The 26,699-nt window shown below is 36.9% G+C and overlaps 1 long non-coding RNA gene across 1 annotated transcript; it reads left to right on the forward strand.

The window, feature by feature from the left end:
- The first annotated feature begins 200 nt into the window (after positions 1 to 200).
- LOC111774014 (uncharacterized) lies at positions 201 to 26,693 on the forward strand. Its single transcript, XR_002808851.2, has 5 exons — positions 201 to 315; positions 734 to 946; positions 10,439 to 10,715; positions 20,637 to 20,803; positions 22,756 to 26,693. It is a non-coding gene; the product is annotated as an uncharacterized lncRNA (long non-coding RNA).
- Positions 26,694 to 26,699: the final 6 nt, after the last annotated feature.

A 26,699-nucleotide genomic window follows, 5' to 3' on the forward strand; every position in this document is an offset into this window, starting at 1 on the left:
GCGATAGTTTGATTTATTGTTCAGCAAATGTTTACTCCCCATGGATGCTGGGTTTGGCTGTCTGACGTGCTTTGGCTGACAATGTTAGTGGACACGTTAGTGGACACAAACAGATGCCTTAAATGTGCATGCCTGATTTGGCTAGCCTCTGGCGCTGTGGAGTTGAACCATGAAAAGAAGGTGCCATCGTAACCTAGGCCCTAGAATGAGATGCATGGAACGAATCTACATCCTAGAGCAGGGCAGCCCAACTGAGTCCAGCCTAGAATGGAAGAACCACAGTTGACCTGAAGGCTTGGGAGAATAAATGCTGTTGTAAGTCTCCGGGTTTTGAAGTGGTTTGTAATATAGCTCACACCTTTGTCTTCTTAGTTGGATTAAGGACTTCCAACAAACTAGAGCTGTCCGATACATAGCAAAGTATTATCACAAGGTAAAGAATGTGTGGAAGTTCTCTGACCGGAGGCTAGCATGGTGCTGTCTCAATAGATGTTTTCTTTTCCTTCGTTGGGCAGTAATAAATTTATGATTGTTGTAGGAAATTGCAAAATCGTAGATAACCATTATTAGAGAATAAGTTGTTGATAACGTTGTCTTTTTAGCAATTTTGCCATGTAAAGAACTCAAATTCATAGTTACTATTAACCTTTGTTGTGACGGTAATATCTTGTGTTAATGTAATACTTCTTGCATTTTCATGCACCCCATTCATTGAGTGCGTCCTATTTCATAGGTATCGTGAACTTACAGTCCTATGTAAGTCTAATGATGCTACATCTTATAAATAAAGGAATTAAGTTTAGAGAAAGAGGTGATCATCGGAGGTGGACGTGATCTCTTCAGGTGTCATAGACAAGATGAACCAAAACTGGATCTGGAATTATGGCCAAGATTTGGAAAGGAACAGAAGAGGGCATCCCGATTTTGAAAAAACTACTAGAATAAGGTTTGTGGAAGGGTGAGGATAGAAGTCAATTGGGATTCCAGTATGTCTGGGATAGAGGATTTGTTTAGGAATTGGTAATAAATAGATTAGAAGTGTACAGTGGAAAAATATTTTCAAAGATTTTAAAAAAAGGACAGAGAAGTTTATACCTGATGGAATAGGCAGTGGAGAGCTTGTACAAAATAACTTTGAAAATAATGATTTATGAAGATGTCTTATAATGATAGTCAGTTAAAATCTTCAGAGTTTGAAAAACATATTTTAACTGCCTATTCTATGACTATGACTTGCCAAACACTGTGCTTGGTACATAAGTGGAGAATTAGGCATCACAGGGGTTAAAAAATTGAATAAAATTGAAATGATATTGTCCCTTTTCTGAGTAGAGCAGACAGGTATTTTTATAGCTATAATACAAGTTATATTTTAGTAAGTGCTATAATAAAGGTAAAAGACTTAAGAGAATATAGGTGAGGGAGAGATTACTGTTTGGAGGATCAAGGCAGTTTTATGTAAAGAGGTTGCAAATGGACTTGCTAGTAAATTACTCCTAATGGGCAAAAAGAGGCAGAATCCAAAATGATGTCAAAGCTTTTAGTCCAGGAGACTGTAATAATGGCATTGGCACTGACAGAAATAGAAATCTGGAAATTATGATAATATTAACTTTGCATCAATTTCATGATTGTTATGGATTGTGATGAGTCAACTAAACTTTTTTGATTCAGTTCTAAATTCTTTCTGTGGCGTAGTTATGAAACGTAACACATTTGTTTTTAAGAGTTAACCTCATTGAACTCAAGATGTTTAACTGAAATAGGGTTGGTACTTAAATCAGTAAAGAATGAGGAAATATATCGCCATTTGGTTCTTCTTGGACATAAATGATGTGTTCTGGAAAATGTGAATAAATACTTAGCTTTGCTAAAAGTATATTATCTTACAGGCTATCTGTAGTATCTTACCTTTTAGAAAGTTTTGGAGGGAGTGTGGAGAGAAAAAATTTAACTATAACCCTGAGAAGTTTGATGATAATCAAGACATATATAGAAACAGACATATGAGAAGAAGAATCTCATATTGTACTGTAACAAAATTTCAGCAAACATGAGCTTTGGTCTAAGGAAAGAAAAATTCAAGCCAACTCCACGAAGTCTTGGAAAATATGTACAAAGACATTGCCAGTAACATTACATTCCAATCAGTAACACATGCTTCTCTTGAGGTTAAAATTACTATTTTAAATAAGTCAGCAAAGACAGTGAAATTTCTGCAGATGCTATTATTTTTCCAGTTTCTTATTAATGCTTTGAGTCAAACTCCCCTCTCCCATTTAAGATGCTCCGGTCTGGAAGCTCTAAAATGCTCTTTCTGTAGGCTGGATGAGGCACTTTTCTCTCTCAGCTCTCGGTTTCCTCATCTGAAGAACGAGAGGGTAAGATTTGATTTCCTCTCTCCCTCCTTTCTTCCCAACCTCTCTTGCTCCTTCTGTCTCATCTTCCTTCTGTGAATTTTATTGAGGCCCTCCTTTGTGTCCTGGTTTGGAGTCACCCATTTTACGTGAAATACTACAGTCCCTAACGAGTCTCTCTTCCTCCAGTATTGTCCTCCTCAAAAAATGGCTTGAGTAATGAATCTAAAAGGGCCTATGCCCTTTCTTAGTCTGCTATTGATAATTCCACCTGCTGTGGCTCCCATTGACATTTCCATTGCTTCAACTCAGGCCACTTTCCCCCATTCTCTTGTCCTCTGGCTACTGCAGCATTCTCCAAATGACGGGAGAGCCCTCTCTGACTTTGGGCATGAACAAACTCCTACTCATCCTTTGAACTCTTCTCAAATACCTTTCCTCTGTAATACCTTCAGGAAGAGTTAATCCCTTCCTTCTCTTAGTCGCCATGCTTGGTATTTGCCTTTATTGTAGCACTTACTCCATTGTATTACACTTGACTTTTTATACGTCTGCCTCTTTCAGCCCTGGGCACAATGCCTTGCATGTGTGGTCAATAAATATGTGTTAAATTGTGAGCATTTCAGAGATTTTTGCTTGTAATTGAACTGTATGTATCCTTAATTTTCAGCCTCTTTTTGATAAATCCAGAAATCACTGAAAATTAAAAGAGCAGGAAAATGTGATTTTAGTATTTCTTTATCTAAAAAGTTATATCTGAGATGTGAGTGTTTATCAATTTCAGTGTATTGACATTAAATAAAGCAGTAAAATTTGTTATCGCTCTAAGGTATGGATACATATCTGGGCTTCTTCTAGGTGTTGAGAAGGCATCAGACGATTGTTCATATTATGGACTCCTGAGCTGTTTCTTCATCAATTGTTTGCTCACCTGTCCCTCGACTTCATGTTATATATTCTGATATGTACTCTGAAAGCCCGTCTGACACAAATTTGGCGACAGCTTTCATTTGAGCCAACTTGACCACTTTGCCTTATAAAAACACTGTAAAGTCCAGGATCTAATTGGCAAAAGGATGACTTTTCCAGGGATGAAGTCAGATGCAGAGCAGCTCCCTAGTTATATTCTCTTAGCTAGAACTTTCTGTTATTTTTTCTAACAGTACTTCTTTCAACAATATCAGGAAATTGAGCAGAAAAAATATTTTTGAGGGGTAGTTGAGCTATAATTTGAAGAAATATATAGAAAATGTTATCTTTACTTCTTTACCACCCTGACTCATTTTTTTCAGCACCTATAAAAGTTTTACAAAAATTCTACTTTTAAAGTGTAGATTCGCCTTATTTGACATAGTTTTAAGTGTTAATAGCTCAATGCAAAACTTTAAATCTTATATGGTTGTTAAAGGAAGCACCTTTTAGAAAAAATAACATCACAAACATTTAGCCTTATTAATACTAAAAAGTAAAAATTTTAAAGGTGAAGGTTGAGGTTAGAAATTTGGAGTTGACCTAGTTAGTAAAAGACAAGCATGGTCAACAATTTTACAGGGAAGTGAGAGAGAACAGACCTTTCAGCCTGGTGAGCAATTACCTGTTAGTGATTTTTACATGAATAGGTCTAATAAAGTGGTATAATTTTAAGCCATTCTATGGTAGATGAAGTAGGTAATGGATAGCAAGAAAAATAAGTCCACTGTAGTTAAAATTTATTTTAACAAACTTGGGAGGGAAAAGAAAGATGCTAACCAAGGAAGCAGGGGGGCTTCATGCTCAAATGATTTTTCTCCATAATGATTTATTTATTAGAAGGTGCTGGAGAGCAACCCAGAGCAGGCACAATCTGGTGGGAATTCAACCCTTGAAATACGGGTGAGACCCATGTTCGTATTTGCTTAAGCGTCAGTCTATGTTATGGGCTGGGGAGAACTCAGGCAGAAAACCACTCTCCTATTAGCTTACGGTATCATGGAGAGGGTTTGAGGCTTCCACTGTGGCTGGGGATCGAGGAGGAGATTCTGAAGAGGATGACTCCACAGGTGGGGAACCCCAAATCTTCATCTCAACCTCCGCCAAGTTGCAAAGGCACTGAGGGAAATCCAAGGAGCTTATGGAAAGCAACAGCTGCATGGCTGAAAATACGCAACAGAGATTTTAGCCACTGCTAAATTAGATTGGCTAAAAATAATAAAAATAGTTGACCATAGCTAGTGTTTTGGAGGAATTGCAACTTTTATACACTGCTGGTGAAAATGCAAGGGGGTAAACCACTTTGGAAAAGTTTCACAGTTTTTTTAATAATGTTAAACATCCCTCTGCCATACGTCTCAGCCCTTTCACTCTTAGGTATTTGCCAAAAGAAAATGAAACATGTTCACATGAAGACTTGCACACGAGTGTTCACGGCAGTTTTATTAGTAACAGCCACAGACTGGAAGCAACCCCAGTGTCTAACTCTGGAATGAATCAATTAATCGTGGTGTATCCATACAATGGGACACTACTCAGCCATAAAAATAGACAAATTATTTATATACTCAATAACATGGACGCATCTCAAAATCATTATTCTGAGTGAAAGATGCAGGCAATAAAACAGTGTATACTACATTATTGCATTTATATACAATTCTATAAATTGCAAATTAATCTATGGTAACAGAAGATAAATTAGAGTTGCCTGTCCCTGGTGAGGGACAGCAGGTAGGGGCAAGAGAGGGGCTACAAAGGGCAGGAGGAAAGTTGGCAGTGATGGAAATATTTGCTTTGTTGGTGTGGCAGTAGTTTCGTGGGTGAATCCTTACGCCAAAGCATAGTTTTACTCTAATTATGTGGAGTTTATTGATCTCTAGTTATACCTCAACAAGCTTTGGTTTTAATATTTTTATACTCTCTGTTAAAACACACACTACTCGCTTTCCTTAGTCTTTTATCACAGCAAAATTTAATTGTTCTTGGGGACTCAAAAGTCAATATTGGTGGTTTGTCATCTTGGACCCTATCTTAACTGTGGAGGCCTGGGGAGGTTGAGTCCCTGTTTCCACTATTCAGAAGACAGATAATACCCTAATCCATATGAAAATTTTCTCACCAAATGTGTTACTTCCCAGAAGCTGAAAGTGTGAAATAGTGGCGCATAAAATGAATCTAGGAGAGAATTTAATTGGCGTTATTGATTATCTTACTGTTAACCTCCATATAGTCACTATCAAAATTGAGATACATAGCCAATGTTGAGCAAAGAGAGAACAATTAAACCAGCCTAACCCCACCTCCCAGGTTATTAACCCTGGCTTCTAGCTGTGGACGTAGAGAGACTGGAAAATTCGGGGGCCTGAGATTCTTAAAGGGCCAAGACAAGGCTTTCCACACTGTTGGTGACTGGTTCTTACCCAAGCTTCTCTAGTAAATACTCTGCCTTGGGGGCCTTGAGGGAGATTTTATGCTTTTCATTTTCAATCAAGAGATTATTGAAAACTTAAATTCTGGCCACATTATATCTTGAAGTTTATTGCATCTTAAAGTTCATGGACTCTCCAAGTGTGAGGGTTGGCAAGGACTATCAGATGCACAATATAAAGCCATAAAACAGATCGAGGAGACTTGGCAAGTTATTGAAAAGAAACGGAGAGTGAACATCAGAAAATAACACTTGGGCCTTTCACAAATGTAAATCTTCTAAAATAAATTCTTGTTTTCTCAAAAATAAGAGCTATTAATTCCATGAGTAGCCCTGATTTTAAGTGTCAGATCCCAAAAAGCACAGACTCTAGAATGTAGTTATCCAGAGAGAAATTTGGTCAGAGGAGTTTTCACAAACTCACTAAAAAGTATTCTTGCTCCAGCCTTACAGACAACTGCCGGGCCACCTAACCTGCCCACGGCACATCCCACGACAGTCTCAGTCCTCAGGAAACTCCCTCCTCATGGACAACTGAATAAAAATTTACCTCCTGCATTTAAAGGGTGCTTTTCTAACACCAGAACTTTTTGAAAGTCCTTCTTTCGGCAATGAACCTTTTCCCATCTATTTACTTTTTGCCAACACTACAGGTATATATAATGTATTTATTTTGCAGTTTGCTTTTTGCCTAGAATAAGCCAGCCTTCATTGTGATCTAGTAAATATTGTATTTCAGTACTATGTAACTGTAAAATATTAATTTTCACAACACTAATTACAAGAGAGGTACGCATTGCACTCCTTATTTTCCTAGATGAAAAATTGTAAAGAAAGAATATATGCTATGCTTTCCTTAAAGATAAGGCAATATTAGAGTCTGCCAAAACACTCAAGAATCCTTAAACGATCAGATCATTAATAACACTCTGTCTTGATGAAAGAGACATGCTTCCATAGAAGATGGAACTAGGGGCTAGTGCTTGAATTTAACGGAGTAAAAATTCCACCAACTTTACAAAAATTATGCATAAGAACTTGGTCTGCTTTGTCAGTTCAGACAGTTCTTATATTTTATATGATGGTGTTTGCTTAGTTTGCTTCGGGTGTTTTTACATAACTTAATCCTATCAAATTCTCCATCAAAAAGGTAGAGTGAGGACCATTATGATTAATTTTTTTTAGTCAGAATAATAAAGCTTAAAAATGCCTGGTGAAGCCCATAACATATTTATTTAGCAGCAAAGCTTCAGTCTACTAACTTGCAAACCATCAGATTTCAGTTTTCCAAATACTTTTTATTTTACTTTGAAGAAAAACTTTGACATATATTGTTAATATGTAAAGAGCAAGAAATGTGGAAGTAATTATTATTGTAACCTTTACCCTGTTGACCTTAAACAAGTAGACAGACAGTTGTTTCTACAGAAAAAATGAGTTTATCTGGGATCAGCAAAGAATTGCAATTTGGGGATTTGCAACCATGGCAAGCCATGTACAAGTCCCCAGCAACAAGGGGAGCTGAAACTCCATAGTGGGGCAGAGAAAGTCGGAAGAATGATTGTAAACAGAGTCCTTTGGAGGAATGGAGAGTTTGCAGTGTTGTGGCGTTTCATTGGCTGAGTGGTGACGGTCTCTCAGTCTCTCACTGGCAAGAAGAGGACGTCTTCCATTGGGCTCTGCTCTGGAAGTGGGCATGAGAGCTCCTGACTCCATTTTAAATGAGGTTTCTGTTTATTAGTTTTCACAACTCATACGCAACTTATCTCTAAAGATTTTGGAACTACTGACAAATTGACTTTTTTTCTCATAACCTCCCCGAAAAGTAAGTTAAATGAAGGAACAAGCCTCATTTTAAAGTGTGGAGGGTCCAATCTAAGGAGGTGATTTGTAATTTTGTTCCAATCTGAGACTTGGCCTGGGAACGGGTCTGTGGGTCCTAAGGCTTGAAAGAGCAGCCTCTGCAGTACCTGTGGATCCTGGGTGGGTTGGGGTTGAGGTGGGGGTGGGGGTGTAGGGGGGGGCATTAGGTAGTAAACTCTGCTGATGAGAGACGTCTGCTAACAACACAAAGTGGCTCCTACAATCCCAGTGAGAATCAGTCAGTTTAGCTTGAATCTCGAATTCACTGAAATCCAAACAAGTATTTTTTTATTTGCCTGTTTTTTAATTAGCACTAACACTTCTAGCTAGAATCCAAAGATACAGGAATTGGCTTCAGATTTCTTTTACCTTAGTAGAACTGGATATAGTTTTTACTAACACCTAGAGAAGAAAACTTTATAGAATTAAAAAAGAAATACCCAACAACACAAAAGTGATATCAAAATGGACAGGGTATTATATTAATCTGGGGTGTGGGGCACGTTAGACAGATTTAGACATTAGGAAAAAAGTTAACATGCTGTTATTTCAGATTATTTTATTTGATTTTTTTTCCACTGGAGTATTTTCTCCATTTCTAGGGTTTGAACAATATGGAGGAAAAAGTTACATAAATATGTAATTTTTCTATTAAAGTTGTAAAAACCTGTGTCACTGTTTATATGTCTTACATCTAGTGGGGAAAGGGGTAGGTAGTTACAGAGAGTAGCTGGCTTGGTTTGGCCTAATTTGATATTGCAGACACAACCTTGGGAGTTTAGTTTTACTAACATTGAGAAAGTTTAAAATGGAAGAGCAGGCACAGAAAAAGCAGTGCACTTTTATTTTTATTATAAACAATTAGACTTTAATGCAAACTAAAGTCATATTTCAGATTATTTTTGGAGAAAGTCCTGCTATTCCTATGTTTTAAAGATCAACTAGTTATTAATTAGATAATTTAAATCGTTTCTTAAGAGATAGTGGAAGATAGGAAGGAATTTGGGGAGAGAAAGACAGAAGAGTTGATATTTCACACAGAGCAGTTGTCAGTTATCAAAGAAACGACTGTCTGTTGAGGTTGCGCTCAAAACACCAGAGGCGATGCAGGATATATGTGTAAGAAAGAATGTTTTCTCTGGAACTGTAAATTTTACTTGTAAGGATAAATTTCCTAACTTAGCATTTAAATTGAGTAGATGAAAACTTTGTCCCCCAAAAGTGTGTGTGTGTGTGTGTCCCTCAGGATCCTTCTAAGGCCGAACTGCTGTGTAGAAATGGGGTTTTTCTCCTTACTCTCACATTTTACAACAGTTTGCACAAGTCAGGCAGGGACTGCCAACCCCTTGGTTTACAATTCTCTCTTTGTGCTAGTGCTGTTACAGGGGGCAAGAGAGAACTGGCTGTGGGAAAACAATAGGCCTTTCTCATCTTCTTTACCATTCTACATAACCTAGAAGAAAGATAAATAGAGGGAGGAAGAGGAGACCAAGAAACAGAGAGAGAAAGAGAGAGAGATCTTTCCATTTAACAGTTAGCACTTCAGAAAACACCCACCGAATTGAAATTTTTTCATCCCTCTGGCAAACCTGCCTTTGGTCTTTGTTTTGGCTATCCTCAGACAGGGCTTTATTTGTCTGTGCTGGCTGGCCACCTCAGCTGTGACAATTAAAATTAGGCCACTGTTTATAATTCAAGGTATGTGTAAAAATCAAATGGAGGAGAGTGCTCTAAAGGTAAAGAGATTTAGTGAAGAAGACAAGACAGAGATGGCTTTCTTGAAGAAAATGACGTTTTTAGTTATTTTTCTGGGTCTTGAACTGTTTTCCCTGAGGCACCTTTTGGCTCGCCAGTGAAGAGGAACTGAAAGAATTCCAGACATCCACAGGGGTCTCTAATGATTCTCCAGATGTGTCTTTTCAAGAGGCTTGTTACTTGTAGGAAGGGTGAACGTACCTTAATTATTCAGCAACTCCTGAAGTTTTATCCAAACTATGTGTCAAATAAATAATTTTTTCCTTGCTTTAGTTGTATGCAGCATTCATTTGACTGTCAATTCTATCAACGATTGATTGCCCAACTTCAGGTTTAATTTTAAGATTCAAACGGCTGGCTCCTTAACTTGCTTGTTTGCCCCATAGAATACTGGTTATCCTTAAAGAATATGCATCAGTCCCCTTTGGTTTCAGATTCCCTAATATTTGTGCTTATGGGGATCCATGCTCTAATAACAGGATACAAACCTGTCTGAAATATAAACTCCAGGCATGTAAATATGGTAGATTTGCCCTAAAAGTCAGATTTGTACCTTCAATCTACCGTAGAATTTATAGCACAGATATATTCCTTTTTTTCCTGTTTGTTTTACAATAAGAAATTGCGGTCTCTTGAGTTCTAGAGTTTCTATAAGAACAACAGAAGGAGCACTCAGCTAGCGTTTAGTCTCCATAGGCTTTGTGGAAGTGACCAGATGTCCCGCATTTGTCAAGGGGGGTAGGGAATTGGTTTTCTTCCCTCTGCTGATTATTTCCTTCAAAACGTCTGCAGTGGATACATTTCGTGCCTTCACTGGCCCTCCTTGCGATTCTTATTCACGCCTTGCTCTAAGAACATCATCTCTGATAACCTCACTGCTTTTGTAACCGGGGCATCAGGAAGAACAAAGTTTGTTGTTCCTTTGTGGTTCTGTAGTTTACTGTATAAAAAGTTTATATGAGAATTCTCATATTGCCTGTGTAGTCACATAAAGTAAAATTATAATTTAAAGTAGGCAGGATCCTGGTTTTTTTTAAAATTTTTTTCCTTTTTCTCCCCAAAGCCCCCCAGTACATAGTTGTATATTCTTCGTTGTGGGTCCTTCTAGTTGTGGCATGTGGGATGCTGCCTCAGCGTGGTTTGATGAGCAGTGCCATGTCCGCGCCCAGGATTCGAACCAACGAAACACTGGACCGCCTGCAGCGGAGCGCGCGAACTTAACCACTCGGCCACGGGGCCAGCCCCAGGATCCTGTGTTTTTGAAGACAGAGCTCAGACACATATTTTAAATCTTCTCTTAAGTGCTGAATTTAAATAATAAAATGCAGTCTCTTTACGTGGTGAGTACTATCATAGAAAAATAGTCCAAGATTTGGAAATGGGAGAAAAGGATTACTGGACGTCCTCCAAATGGAGTGCTGGGTGTTTATCAGACTCTCCAGAGATTATCGGATTTTTAAGAGGTGTGCACTTTTGGGTAACTTTCTATTGAATAGCTCAGGTGTTTGTGAACATTGTAGTCTCAGAATCCCATTACATTCTTAAAAACTGAAGACCCCAAAACTTTTGTTTATATGGGTTTTACCTATTGATATTTACTATATCATAAATTAAAACTAAGAAAATATTATTTATCAATTTATTTTAAATACCAATAATCCATCACCTGTTAACAGACACCTTATTTTTATGAAAATAGTTATATTTCCCCAAAATAAAATGTTCAGTGGAGAACAACCTTGTTTTACAATTTTGCAGATTTCTTTACTGTCTGGCTTGATAGAAGAGAGTTGGATTCTCATGTCTGCTTCTGCTTTCAATTGGTTGCAGTCTATTGATTTGGTTGAAGTATATATATATATAAAAAAAAATCAAACTAGCCTCACACAGATTTGTAGTCAGAAGAAGGAGGAGTATTTTAGGAGCCCTTTCATGTAATTGATGTTCTTTTTTGATATTACACTAACACTTGATAAGTGGTAGCTCCTTGAAGGTTAATTGCAACGTGGAATCTGAAACCATACCAATAAACTTTTCAAACCATTCCTTTTAAATTCATTGTCCTATCTTGTACTTTAAATGGGTCATTTACCTATATTTGATCATATAGCATCATGCATTGGTCATTTGGAAAATATTGGTTTGTGGATGCATGCAGATTTACTAGATGTTGACACATTTGATATCCAATATTTAAAAAAGTCAAATTTGTTCATATCACTACCCATCTCATCAGCCATTTTGGCAAATCAGATGGTCTAAGGAGGCACACGTTCATGCGGTTTGGAGAATAACTTTAGAATGCACATGCCATCAGCCCCCGGGAGCCCACTAGAATATATTTTCTTAAAGGGATCACTGCACAAGTATGTAAAAATATAAGCACAAAGGTATTTATCACAGCATTCTTTATAACAGAGAAAGACTGGAAATATCTGACTTAGGTTTTCTAGAATAGATAACCTATTAAATAAAGTGTGGGAATACAAAAGACAGATTATTTTACATCCGTTAAAATAGTCTCTTAGTATATATATATTTAATGGCCTGATAAAATGTACATGCTCTGTTGTGGAGTGAAAAATTTTGTTATAAAACAGCATTATAGCATGATCACATTTATAGAATTTTTGTGTACACACACAGGCATAGATAGATGGATACAGGCATAGATACATAGATGAAGTTTTGAATGAGAGTTCTAAAATGTTGATCATAAATATCTCTGAGTTGGGAGATGTGGGGGCTTTTGTTTCTCTCTGTAATATTTTGATTGTTTAATTTTTGTTAACATAAGCATGTATACATTTTTACAGTCAGAGAAAGCGATAAAACTATTTTCTTTTTGGAAAATGAAAGTCAGTTTTGTTTCTAAAATTAGAAAATATACATGGATTTTATTTTTATTTACTTGTTTATTATTTTTATTGAGGTCACATTGGTTTATAACATTATGTAAATTTCAGGTGAATATCACTACATTTCAACTTCTGTATAGACTACTTCATGTTCGCCACCAAAAGTTTAGTTGCCATCCATCACCATACACATTAGCCACATGTATTTTATTGTGACAGTCAATGTTGGCAAGAGTTCAAAGCAAGGAGTTGCTTCTGTGCTGCCAGTAGACATATTAGTGCAATCTTCCTGACAAGCAATTTGGCTCAAAATTCTTAAAATTTTTACACTTGCTAATTTAGCCAGTTTTTGTCTATTAATTAATCCTATAGAAATACTCAGAGATATACTCAAAGACTTGTGTAAAACCTAAGTGCCAAGCAATAGGAAATAATTCAAATATATTATGGCATATCCATTTGGTAGACTACCATACGGAGGACGCTTTAGATTTTTGCCTGTTAGCATGTCTATGGTTGCATGCTACTGTGATATGGGGAAGGAAGGAGCAGGAGGTTAAGAAATGGGGGTCCTAAGCCATCTTCTCCTGCTGTTGGTAGGTCTGTGGGATTTCTAGTCTTTTCATTCCTTTCTTTCCTTCCTCCTGCTTCGACTTCTAGTCTCCACTACTCTGTCTTGCTGCACCACCACCCTGCTTGTTAGTGGTCCATGATTCTAGGTGTTACCTAGAATTACAGGTCCACATTCCAAAACCTTTCTAGTGATATATATATATATATACTCATAGATATCAAACTATACATTTTCCATTCAGAGAGCAGAAAGAATTCAATATTTAAGAATTATATATCTTTCTTTTATGGTGGTATAAATTTTCTTTTCATTTTTTTCTTATAAAACTATTGAAAATTCTTGTAAAATATATTTCCTAAGTACACTTAAGACTTTTTTGGATAGTCTGTCTTTATATTCAATTGAAGTTTCTGTGCACTCAAGAGCAGCCATAATGGCCTCTAAATAGCACTAAGTTTATGATCCAGCAGACATGGACTCTCAGGGCAGCAGCTTGAGAAATCCTTGAGGAGTCAAATGAAATTGCTGATTTAGAGGATCTCTGAGTCTTTCTCCAATTTCCTAGTAAAGAGAAAGTCCCATTTTGTCCAAAGGATTATCTTTCCTTTTATTTTTTTTTTAAGTAGAATTCTATAATACCAGATTGATTAAGATAGAATAGTATGCATATTTTAATATGTTTGTACTTTTTAATAAGCAAAGAGTCTCTATTGAATTGGTAGTAAAAGATTGTCAATCTTTAATATTAGAATGTAGTTTTGAAGCCAAGCCCAACTCTGAAGATGGATATTATTACTGCATCCACAGAAGTAATAGTGTTTTATTTGATATCAATACAGAAGGAGGGGAAAAAAGACATAACATTTAAAAAGCCAAGTAGAAAATAGTTTTTCATCTTAATCATAACTTTCCTTTTAATCTTAAATAATTTTTTAACTTAACTGTGAAATAATTTTGACTGTCCAAAAACATTCCTATACCTCAATTATAAAAAGACAATTTCAGGGCAGGCCCGTGGCCGAGTGGTTAAGTTCGTGTGCTCTGCTGCGGTGGCCCAGGGTTTCCCTGGTTCTGATTCTGGGGGGGGAACATGGCACCGCTCATCAAGCCATGCTGAGGCGGCGTCCCACATGTCACAACTAGAAGGACCCACAACTAAAATATATGCAACTATGTGCTGGGGGGATTTGGGGAGGAAAAGCAGAAAGAAAAGAAAAAGAAAAAAAGAAGATTGGCAACAGTTGTTAGCTCAGGTGCCAATCTTTTAAAAAAAAAAAAAAAGACAATTTCCCTCTCTCTGGACAATGTCAGCTGTATTTTTCATGTATTCCTTTTTGTGACTTATGTTTAAGGATTAGATCTAAAGGAAATCTAAATAGAACCCTCACTATAAACAAACTTTCGGGAAAAGCAGCAGCAGCAGCAACAAGAACAATAAAATATCCGTTTCTCACTAAAAGGATAGCAAAGATTCTGGTTTAATTTCTTGGCATCTAGGAGAATGTTTTTGTTGTTTAAGTCACATGCATGGGGGGAGTATTTAAAGTGGTGTGAAATTTTGGGGGAAAATTCACAGGATTTGGGGGTTTTGGTTCATGTGGACTCACCCACTCTAGTTTTATTTAGTTTAGGTTTCAGATGAATCCAAAATTTCTAAACAAGGCCTGATACTCCTGCCAATATTTTCATGGCTTATGGTGAAAACTACTGTTATCCTTAATGATAACAAAAGGCAGTATTGTGCGTTTCTAAGCACTCATTGCACACAAAATGCCTAATGACATTTCCAACTTTTAAAAGAGCTGCTTTTATATATGAATTTGAACATACTGAGCTAAAGGTTGGTTTTATAAAATTTTAACGTTAGTAAAATGGAAACAATTTTATTTCCATTGAAAAAAAGGCCATTTATTATGGGTAAATGACAAATTATACATTATTATCATGAAATGTTAAATCATACAGGTATTTATATGCGCTAAAAGAATCTGAGTACTATTGAGGAAATGATTTTTCCAAACAGTGCTTTGTTTTATATGAACGCATGTGCATGAGAGCCTGTTTTTTTCCTCTCCGATACATTTGCTTTTATATTTTAATATAGAACTACCTTGCTTTCAGCCATATCTCTTAAGATGTCTTACTGGGGCCAGCCCAGTGGCATGGTGGTTAAGCTCAGGTGCTCTGCTTCAACAACCCAAGGTTAGCAGGATCTGATCCCGGGCCTGGACCTACACACTGCTCGTTAAGCCTTGCTTGGGGTGGCATCCCACATACAAAATAGAGGAAGATTGCCACAGATGTTAGCTCAGGGACAATCTTCCTAAAGCAAAAAGAGAAGGATTGGGAACAGATGTTAGCTCAGCACCAATCTTCCTCACCAAAAAAAAAAAAAGTCTTACTAAAGAAAAGTTCATGCAACCTGTACAAAGCATGATGGGATGACATGCAGAGGGAGTTTTTACAGTGAATTCATTATATTTACATAGCACTTATTATTTACAAAGTTATTTATGTCCAGTGTTTCATTACTCATCAGAATATCTCGATTGTGCAAATATTATCTACATTGATCAGATGATAACCCTATGGCCCAGAGAGGCTAACAGTTGCTCGTTAAATGGTGAATTTGAAAAAAGCATCCAGCTCTCCTGACCTCTTATCGAATTTTCTTTTCACTACCACACTGAGGGAGGGGATCATTAACTCAGATTCTGGAGGCTCTCACGCTGGCATGAACCCTTGATCATAATTGACCTAAATTATTCTGATCTACAACTGTTTAAATTAAAATTCAACAAATAATTGCTCAACTTCATTTTATGCTGACTACAGAGAGCTGCCCTTGGAGGGCCTGCAAAGGGAATCTATTACCCAGAAAATAAAGCAAAGCTTTTATTGAATTGAATTAAAGTGATTCATTTCTTTTTTCTTCTTTAAAGATCTTTTCATCGATTGTTAGTTAAAAAAAAATCCCTTAGGAAATTCTTTATAAATGAATAAGGTTGATTTTGTGATAAAACTAAGTTCTGCTACTTTACTTTTTCCCTCCCTTGGAGTGCTTGGAACTTTCTCCTCTTTACGTCGGCCTTCACGTCTTCTGCACACCCATTATCCCGAGTAGCTTTTCTTCCTTTTTTCCACGCTTTAATCTCTTTTCTGCTCACTCAAGATAGGCGTGCTGTAAAGGTACATTTCACCCTTGTGGTGGGGTACTTAAAAGTCAAAATGTAAAGAACAGAGTGATGTATTTACCATTCTTCCGGAATTGATGCTGCTTCTGGAAGCATATATCGAACTGAGAAAATTTTTATTTTTGTGAAATTTTTAATCAGTCCCTTCATGCTCTTGACCAAAACCTTTTGAGATTTTACTAAGTGTGGAGACCGGTCCTAAGTGCTGGGAATTCAAAGATGGTTAAGACCCAGGCCTTGATCTTAAGAAGGCTGGAGTTGAATATAATCTCCTAGTTGTTTATTTTTGGCCTGTTTCCAGATTTTTCACGAAATTTTGCATAGGTCTTTGAGTGAACCATCATTCTGTGCCTCTGACATGCCATACAGCGCATTCGCTGGACGCGTTAAATGGAAGGGAAGGGATGGCTTCGATAGTCATATCACTAAGCCTTCTCGGGTAATAAAATCAGCCTTAAAGAAGACGTGATTGGTTACACTGCTTCAGGATTGTCAAATGTGGAAGAGTTAGAATTTGGAGAGCCATAATGAGCTATGTATTAAAGGAAAGTTACAACTCATTTTCTGACATTCAGTCCGATTGGTTTAAATTCCTATTTTTTTCTTTTTTCGAAATTGGTTTGAATTTCCTAGCCACTATCGCTACAAGACCTGTCTTTTCTTAGTTCAGAGGGATAATATTTTGCAGAGATTTATATACAGCATTTCATACACATATCAATACTAAGGTTTGTCTTCATAAGCATTTTTTTAAGTCAGCTGATTAAATATTAAGGTTTTGTCTAGTTGTGAAGTAAGATTTTTTCCAAGATTTCCAAATCATGGTTACTGAAAACAGTGAAACCCTATATTTCATTGGCAAAGAGCTATAGGGACTTGAACCTTTAATCAAGAATTGCTAAATGCTTCAGTTTCTAAATTGTTTATGAGTTAACCAGGACTCTCCACCCAAATCTGTTCTGCCTGAGTGTAAGGGCTGGTTCTCTGCTTACAGTACCCTAGACAGTACAGCTCTTCTATGGTTCATGCGTGACTGAAGTCGAGATGAGATGAGTGTGATCTGATCATGTATAGAAATGCTTGAACATTGTTGGCATGGATCCACTCAAAGTTACTGGGTTTTCACTTGGGGAGGAGTGTGGAAATGTGTTTTAAATGACATTCTATCTTCTCTTCTGCTTGTCTCTTAAAAGCCCCGCCTGTCTCTTTCAGCCAGTGTAACACAAAAAGTCTTCCAGGAGGGCAGGCCGACAAGCACAGGCTTTGATTCACAGCCAGCTTTGTTCCAACACAGTTGTATGAGTGCCACATCCATGAAACTAATGCCCCTTTTCTGGCCCTACTACAGAAGTCCAAGTTTCCTTTCCAGACGGCTGTGCAGCTTGAGTGCCGCCAGTAGGCTAGAGTCCTTATCCACCCAACAAAAGAGATGTCTGCTTCACTCTGGAATATTAGTGTGGCATTTCTAATAAAGACAATGTGGGGAATCATGCAGCTGGAGATATATATGTAGAAGGCAATATTGTTAGGTAAATATAGGTATGGAACTTTTTTTCTTGGCCGCCTATCCTAAGAAATGATATATCGTATCACTAATGTCAGGAGAATACATCTTTTTAATTTAAGCATTCAGTCAGTTATTAAAAAATCATTTTTTGAGTGCCATTCACTGAGTTTGTCTGTGTGCTAGGTGCTGGGGATATGGAAACAAATAGGACATGCTTCATTGCCAAAGGCCATACACTCATAAGCAATTAATTATGAGACAGACGAGAAGGTGCGCCTGAAGATAACAAAAGAGGCAAGAGTAAACTAACGTGGCCCTGGGGGAGAGGAAACCGTAGAAGCAAGGAAGCCTCCCCAGAGGAGGGGGTTCAGGCTGAACATGTGGGGTTTGGAGTTTATTTGTTTGTTCCTGTTTCTTATTGTCTCCTAAAGTGAATGAAATTTATCTTACTCAACGTAACATTCATAGTTTTAATTTTACATAAATGATCTCTCTTAATTCCCATGACAAATGTGTGTTACTCCTTTTTACATAGGAGAAAGTTGAGCCTTAGAGTTTGACTTACTCGGTAATTGGTAATTGGAGAAACTGGAGCTAAAAATACTCCCTTGGCACCAATTCCCTTGCTTTTTTCATCAACGCACTGCCTCGATTTGATGGTATTTTGGCTTCATAGCCATAATATTTCATCACTTGAAGTCAGCTCACAATTGATTATCCATTTTGATTTTGATTGACCCAAATGCTAAGGAATTTCTCCTTGCTTTTGATTGCAAGTATTAGAGGAACAAAGAAAAATTATACAAGTAATCATGTTTATTGAGGAATTATTAAATGCCAGGTACGGCATTTGTACTTGAGTGGTTTAGCTCACAATAATCTTATGATGCAGCTACTCTGTTTTTGTTTTACAGATGAACAAACAGAATCTTAGAGCAATGAGGAAACTTAGCCGAAGTTGCCAGTTAGCGTGTAGAAGAGATTGATTTAGTCTTGGCAGTCTGATTCCAGAGCTCAGGAACCTCATCAGTCTGTTCTAATATCTGATGAGGCACAAGTTTAGTCCACCCTATCATAGTTCAAGAATTAATGAAATAGATGATCCAAACTCTCGAAGACCCTCTCCAGAGTTTTAACAATGTAAGATTATTCTACTGTATAAGTGAGGGAAAAGTAGACAACATGTGGTATTGGGACACCTGCACTGTGCCTTTTCCCAATTCACTACTTTATATCTGCTTCCTTTTAAAACACAGCCTCATGTAACTGCTTCATATTTATGTATGGCATATTTGCATATTAATGATGGCTCTCTAGACAGCAAAGCCGGCATATACAGGGTGTGTTGGATGCTGTCACGTCCCTTTTGCCCACACTGTCAGAGAAGTGCTTTCCAAAAAATATAGTAATGCCCTGTTCCTCTCACTTTGGCTCGCCTTCTAAATTTGGCCAAGAAGTAAGGAAATCTATCTCTTCAACAGATTCAGATTTGTTTGTATTTCTATACCTTAGAAGGGCTTCTGAATTTTTCTCTTCAAATCATTTAGGTAAAGGAGGAGCCAAGGTGGGAGAGTGAACAAAAGCAGGAGAGAACATAAATTCCAGGTGGCTGTGAATTGGCATGCCTCTTTTGTTCGTGACTCAGAACTGGGTGCTGTGGAGTGCTAAATCAGACTGGTCGTCTGGTAGAGTCAAAGACGACTGAATCCTCAGAGGAACATTATGGTTGGTGCAGTATATCACACAGTCCTAGAAATTAGTGATATAAAGTATTTCCGTGGAGAAGACAGCCGTTTAGTGAGCAATGCTCCAGGACTTGTCCATCAAAACAAACTAAAACCAAAGTAGAAACACTCACTATGGCGCTTAGAATGGACTTTCAGAATATCTGTTTTATGATTATGTTTAGATTCTGTGTAGTCTAAAGTTTTTATATGTGATGTTTCCTTTTCTAAACATCTCATACTGATGTGAAATTAGAGAAGCTGGTAGGAGGGTGAGGAATCCAGATGTGTTGTTTCTCTTTCCTCATATGATAAAGATCAGGATCTAACTAGATCTGAAAAACTAAAGAGGCACCATTTGTCCCAATTGGAAAGCCAGACTTCCTGGCAATCATAGTACATGGATTAAGCAGAAATTGAAGAGCAGAGGAGATACCAAGAAGTCCATCCACCTGTTACAGAGGTGTGTGGCAGCCTAAGCGTGTGTGAGCTGTTCCATGAATCCAGAACAAAGAGGAAAACTTGAACCTAAGAAGAAAGAACACACTCATCGGCTTGGCGTGGTGCTTGATTTAATCAGACACTTTATCTTAAGGGTATATGTTTAGGTTGAAAACAAATTATTTGAGCAGTTCTGATGTGCAGTATATGGTTCAGACAATGACATAATTTTTGAATATTGAGTTCCTTTCCCGCAGCCTTGGTTTTCCTAATGGACAAACTAATAGTGACTATTTACTAACTAGGTAATTCAAGGAAGTCGAGTTAGCATAAAATGAAATTGCCTCACAAGTTTACCTGATAGTGGTAAAACGTTACCATTCTTAATCTCTTATTATGACATTAGATCTAAAAATTACAGTTGTATTTCCAGTTGCTGCAGGATATGGCACGAATCGGATGTTATGTGGGAGTGCTATTTACCCCAATTAATTCAGCTCTTTTCTGCTCATCTTCTGGTCTGGTGGAGTACTTCATTTTCCGGGGGCTTGAAGAACACTTTCAGAAAAGGGCATGGAATATAACATTGTAGCTTGTTCCCCCCAAACAAAAATTACTCTGGTAAAATAGCTACTTAGAAGTTGTTTTCATTTTAAAGTAATCATTTAAAAACAAAACAGAATAACTGAATTACTGTTGATTTCAGTTTAGCTCCTTTGGCATTGCAGAATTATATTTTTGCTGCTACTATAAGGGAATAATTTTTAAAGCATTATCTGGAAGTAGAAATATGTGTTTTAAGTGCTAGTCCAAAATTAAAAGAAGAGCACTTTTTAATACCAGTAAAGAGAGAGAGACGCAAAGTGGGGAGGGATAGAGAATCAGTCGGAAAACATGAGAAGCGAAAGGAAACTGTTTACATAGCATCTGATTTCTGAATGACTCTGCTTTGTTCTTCCACAGAAACAGGAAGAAATGTCACATGGAATCATTAAAATCATAAATTCTCCTATCTTCTTGTGGAAAAATTATGCAGACTCTGACTGAAAAATAATGTGGTGACTAAAGCAGAAGATTAGTGAGAACATCATTGCCTTTGATTGTCCTTCAATATCACCTGTGGTTCTAAGGTTGCTAGTCATTCATTTCTTTTCTTTCTTTCTCTTTTTTTTTTTGAGGAAGATTAGCCCTGAGCTAACATCTGCCGCCAATCCTCCTGTTTTTACTGAGGAAGACTGGCCCTGAGCTAACATCGATGCTCATCTTCCTCTACTTTATAGGCGGGATGCCTGCCACAGCAAGGCTTGACAAGCAGTGTGCAGGTCTGCACCCAGGATCCAAACCGGGGAACCCTGGGCCACTGAAGTGGAATGTGCGAATTTAACCGCTGTGCCACCAGGCCGGCCCCCTAGTTACTCGTGTCTAATAAGTCATCTCATCTCTATGTCAATTACTGTGTTAACATAGACTCCCACAAGACTCTACAGTGCTTCCCAGAGCACTAAAGTAATGCAAAGATTGACATGCCCCTGTGATCAAATTGTGCATCCAAAAAAATAACATATTCACCAAAAATGTAATCCTTTTACATCTTCTGTCACTAGACTTAATTGGGTAGTTAGACGATTTACAGGAAAGTTTTCTTTGATGCATCTAAGGTCAGGTTAAGCTTGTGAAGCCTCCTACTTGGAGAGGGATTGTAAAAAGGTAAGCTTTAGACAGAAATTTACCAATCGTTTGCAGAATCCATTTCTCTTTCTTCAGATATTGCTCTTGAGCTCAGTCTGGTTTCCTTTGCTTTGTCCTAAAGTAGAATTTCAGTTGTGCTGATGACATCATAATTCACAGCAGAGAAATTCGCCCACTTTCCCGAGTCAGAGCATATACAATAAGGTTGTTCCTGTGGCCATTAGCCATTACCAATTCAAGATATAACAATAGTAATAATGTTAGTAATAATGATAATAATAAAGTCAACATGATTATGCACATAATCAATTGCAGACACATATTATCAAAAGTAGTAATTAACAACTATTCAGTTAAAAAATGAAAGTTCTGAGGAAAAGTGAAAAAAGTACCAAAGTATCAATAGGACTCTTGGAAACTTTGTCTCCAAATTGATTTTTTTGGAGTTCTATTTTTCTTTAATGTGATGGAGTTTTTGTTCTTTTTATTAGTGTTGGGCCAGAAAAATATACCTTAAATACCAGCTGAGTGATATGCAACTGATCATATAGTCATAGAATTTTAAAGCGAAAAAGGAAACTTAGCCATCATTTACCCCAGTGTTTACAATGACAGATCATCAGAATTACGTAGAATTGCCCCCACACATGCATATGTATATATGCATATCATATATTGTCATACATCTATCATGTGTGTGTATATGTATATAAGTTGTACATATATATGTCTATGTAAACATGTCGCTGAGCTTCATTTCTGGAGATTCAGTTCTAATTTAGCAGATCTGAAGACGGGTAAAGCAAAGTTTTCCATGACCAGCCAGATTTGGAAATCCTTTAAGTCACAACTCCCACAACTTTGCATAAGAGGCAACTGAGGGCTATGGAGGTTGGCCAACCTCCTAATTGTCACACAGTCAATGGATAGCAGTCAGGGATAAAACCCAGGCTTCCTGATTCTTGACTTTTCCTATTAACTCAGGCTGCTTCTTCAGGATGGTGCATGAGAAATTGCTAATCCTGTCTGTCACTTCACTTATAACCGTCTCTAGTTTTTGTTTACTAAAGAATTATTTATACTGCTGATTCACTATTTAGCCTTTAAAAGTAGCCAGATATCGCATTTGTACATAAAAATAAAGCTGTTAACACTTGGTCCCTTTGATTGGAAATAATTTTCGAATATTTTCTCATTTCCCTTTGTTAAGATTTATCTTCCTAACTTGTGGTTCTTCCATTTCAAAGTTAAACTATTTAAATCTAGAAAAAAGGAAATTATTTATTAAACTCGCTTGCTTCACAATTTGAGAAAAGTAGGCCAATGAATTGTTTATTGAGAAGGTGGTGTCATTTCTTCCTTTCTCTCTCCCCTCCCCTTATAATCCCCGAAGGAAGTGGCAGATCTGAGGAGCTGAAATGTGATGTAATATGCTGACTCGTTTGCCTGATGGATGTGTGACTGCCCTCTGTTGGATGAAATTAGATCTGCTCTTATATGTTAGACTGTCTTGCCCTCTAGTGGTTTGCGCAGAAGATAGTAATGAAGACATTGGAGAATACTGCATGAAGAATCAGGTAATTACTTCTTTACTTTTAAATAACAAAATTCAACCAAAAGCCTGATTTAATAGTAATTATAATTTAAGATGTAATAACTCACCTTAATTGCTCCTCAAATTTCATTTATGGATAAATCAATATGATCATTAAGTTAAATTAAATTAGTGTATTATATAAGGAATGTGAAATTTATGGTTACTTGTTATACACAACTCAATTTATCAACTTCTTTAACTAGAAACTTCTAATAGGTCATTTTTGAAAATGGAATTTCTTGAACTGGAGTGAATTTGATTCACAGTGGCTGAGATTCTGCCACTAGAGAAGTAGCTGAGATTTTAAATTTTTTTAAATAACCCTCATTTTTGAAGAAAAAATATTCATTATTTGTCCCCACCAGAGCTTTGTATGTGCTGTCCCTTTTCCTGGAGTCACCGTTCCCCCTCTTATCCTGAATTCTCAGCCATGTTAAACCGAGTAGTCTACATGTACAGTATTTGATGACTTCTAAACACTTCCGGGATAGAGTGGATCACAACTTCATTTGTGTAGAACCCTATTAAGGTGCTTGTCATTGTCCAGCACATTTCTGGGCACTGGGAAACTTTAGCTATGAACATCATTTTTTAATTTAAAAATAATTGTTAAACTTGCCTTGCACTTTTGCATATTTACCTTTTCATTCTTTTTTGAGATCACTTTTTAGTCAGCTGTTATAGATTCCAACTAGATCCTTGTGCACAATTATCATTTATCTCATACGATCTATCTGTGCACTCTAGAAGGTTTTATTAAACATTAACTTTCAATTAATTAAATAATCTTCCAATAACTTTTTTTTAATTTCTAAAAGCTATTTCTTGTTCACAGATTGTTTCTTTTTCATGGCATATGATTCTTATTTTATGGATACTCTATCTTCTTCAGTCTCTGAAAAAACATATTTGATTTTAAACAAATTCTCATTATTATGATACACAAATTGTATGTTTCTGTTGTTTTTTTCTCTATCATGCTGCAGATATCCTCCAGTCTGTATTGAATACTGGTTTTGTGCTCACATTTAAGAAGGAGTAAATAGGAAGCTTGGTGTTGTGTAAAGTTCGGCAGGCTTCATGGCAGAGCGAGTGGGTGGGAGCGGCCATTCAACCAGAAACCCCTAAATGCCAGAATAAGGAGAGCTCTGCTCTACAGCTTTTCGTTCAAAGAGTTGTGCTGGTTGTTCAGACAGAGATGATGCAGTTTCTTCAGAGAAGAACCCCGTAACTTTCATCCATAGCTAAGAGCCCAATAGCAGGGATATTGCGTGTGGTGGCGGCAGACGTCTCTCTGCTAAGCTCACGGTCCCTGAGTCAAAGTCACTCAAGAGTCTCCTTGAGCAGGTTCAATCTCTCTTTGACTTTGTCTCCTGCAGTTTCCTTCCCAGTTGTTCCAGCCTCCAGCTTAGTGTCACTTCTGGTTCGTCTTTTTTCGTTTCTTCTTCTTCCAAAATATATGAGTTTCTTGCCCGTTGATTGCATCTTCACCATTTTCTTCACTGTTGTGGAATTTACACTGCTTTATTTTCTTTACTATCAATTTAAGAGTCTGTAGGGGTGGAAAGAGATAATGCCTGTGATCAGACCTCCATTTTGAAATAGAGGTCCCAAGAAGGACCGAGAGAGAACACCAAACACTTGTATTGTCTTTGTGATGAGAAAATAGAGAGTGGGAGAGAGTAGTGCAGTAGTACATATTTTGATTCCCTTCATGTTCTTAAAGCCTGCTTACTGGATTAAATACCTTATCTTTATTTAAACCCAATAATAAAAAATTAAAGTTAAAGTGCTCTCTGAGGTCATCTTGCCAAACTTCAATTTGGAGGTTGGAATTCCTTCTCTACCATTTCACTCAATCTTCTTCCAAAATATACTTAATCATCCTCACTGAGTACTTAATGAAGCAATGCACATCGTTGGAAAATTCTGCTTTGTTAGAAACCCTTTCTAACATAGAGATGGATTCAGCTTCTCTCTTGGTTTCACCCACTAATTCTAATTTGTCCATTAAAAATGTGCCTCAGAGGACTCTGTGAATACCTGGAATTGTATATAAAATGATGTTTATACTTGTATAAGAACATTTTTCTGGGAAGAGAGTCCGTAGATTTCATTATATTCTCAATCTATAAACAAACAAAAGGCTAAAAGGCACTAGTCTCAAAACAGTACAGAGAAAACTGGCTTCCTTTAACTTCTGGCGGTTCTCCAAATATCCAAGAATAACTGTAATCCATTTTTATTTTTGGTATTTATACAATGAAAGCTTCAAAGTCATTAAATAGCATGATACTGTGGCTGTTTGAACAGGATTCAGACTTTAAAGAGTGCAATCTGAAGTTATTATAAACCTGTTTAGGTCCATACCCATAAATAAAAAGGGGTCAATTGGTAAAACAAAGCAATAAAGTCAGTACACTCTAAATGATGGGAAGTAGAGGTTTATTGTTTTTCTGAAGAAGTAGGATGAACAAAATAATAACAAGAATACTCTCTGTGCTCTTGTGTTTAATCGCCATACTTGTAAGCTTTTCAGTAACAAAGGATGGGATCAAATCGGTGGGCTTTTTGCCTTCACTGACAAGTCCACCAGCACTATTTAGAAAAACCATTGTAAAATCTCGAGCAATTTTTAGAAAGCACATTGTTGTATTAAATCATCCTAGCTTCATGAAAAATACACAATTATCATGACTTCATGAGAAATTTCAGTTTCTTCATTTTTATAGCATATAATTTTTCTTTGTTAAATAATTTAAATAATAACTGACAATTTTAGACATAAATTAGAAAAATTAGGTAAAACTAAAATTATATGAAATATCACTATCCACTGTATCGATATTAAGATTTTGGTGTATATACTTTCAGAATAAAGTATATTCTTTGACCTCTTTACTTATCAGTATATTATGAATGTCCTTTCAGGAGCATGAATATAGACTTACTTTTTTATTTCAAATTATAACATAGTATTCCATTGTTGGATGTACTACACTTTACTTTATCTAGATAGACATTTTGTTTCCAGTTTTTGCTTCTATAAACAACAGTATAATATAAACCTTATCCATATATATATTTTTGTGCATTATACATATTGCCAAAATTCTCCTGAGACAAATTTATACTCCTACCCGAAGAGAATTTGAGTCTCTTCCGCTTTTGCACACTCAGGCTAAACCAGGGTATCAAAGCCCGTTTTCGTTTTTACTAACCTGTTAGGCAACATGTGGTTTACGTCCTTGTTTTCTGATGCCTTCTTCTTTGGGGTGGGGGAGTACCTCATTGCAAAAGACCGCTATTTCTATCTAGAAGTAATACCAGGTCAGTGTGAGTTCTCCTGGTTTTTGAGGCTTGTGACTTCGTAAATAATAAGGCTTACTGTGAGACGTCTGCAAAGAGCCTATGATTCTGAGATAGTTTTGCCTGATAGTTCAAAAAAATTAATTCAATCCACCTCTGTAAAGAAAAAAATACATCTTCATACTCTTATAAGGATGGAAGGTGCTGTAAAACATCAATACGTATTATAGTAAATTCCCAAATTTGTGAGCTATGAGGGTGAAGAAAAGGAAAATAATGCAGAGGAAGAAAGGGCTGCTAGATTCAGAGATAATCCAAAGGCTTCATTTTGACCAATAGCATAGACTCCTCACCCCTGATAGTGCCTGCACGCTGCTATCAATGTATTATTTAAAATAAAATTAAAGCAAAAAATGAAAATAAAATTAAAA

Source organism: Equus caballus, chromosome 6 (genome assembly GCF_041296265.1).
Source record: "Equus caballus isolate H_3958 breed thoroughbred chromosome 6, TB-T2T, whole genome shotgun sequence".
In the NCBI taxonomy this organism is placed as follows: domain Eukaryota; kingdom Metazoa; phylum Chordata; class Mammalia; order Perissodactyla; family Equidae; genus Equus; species Equus caballus.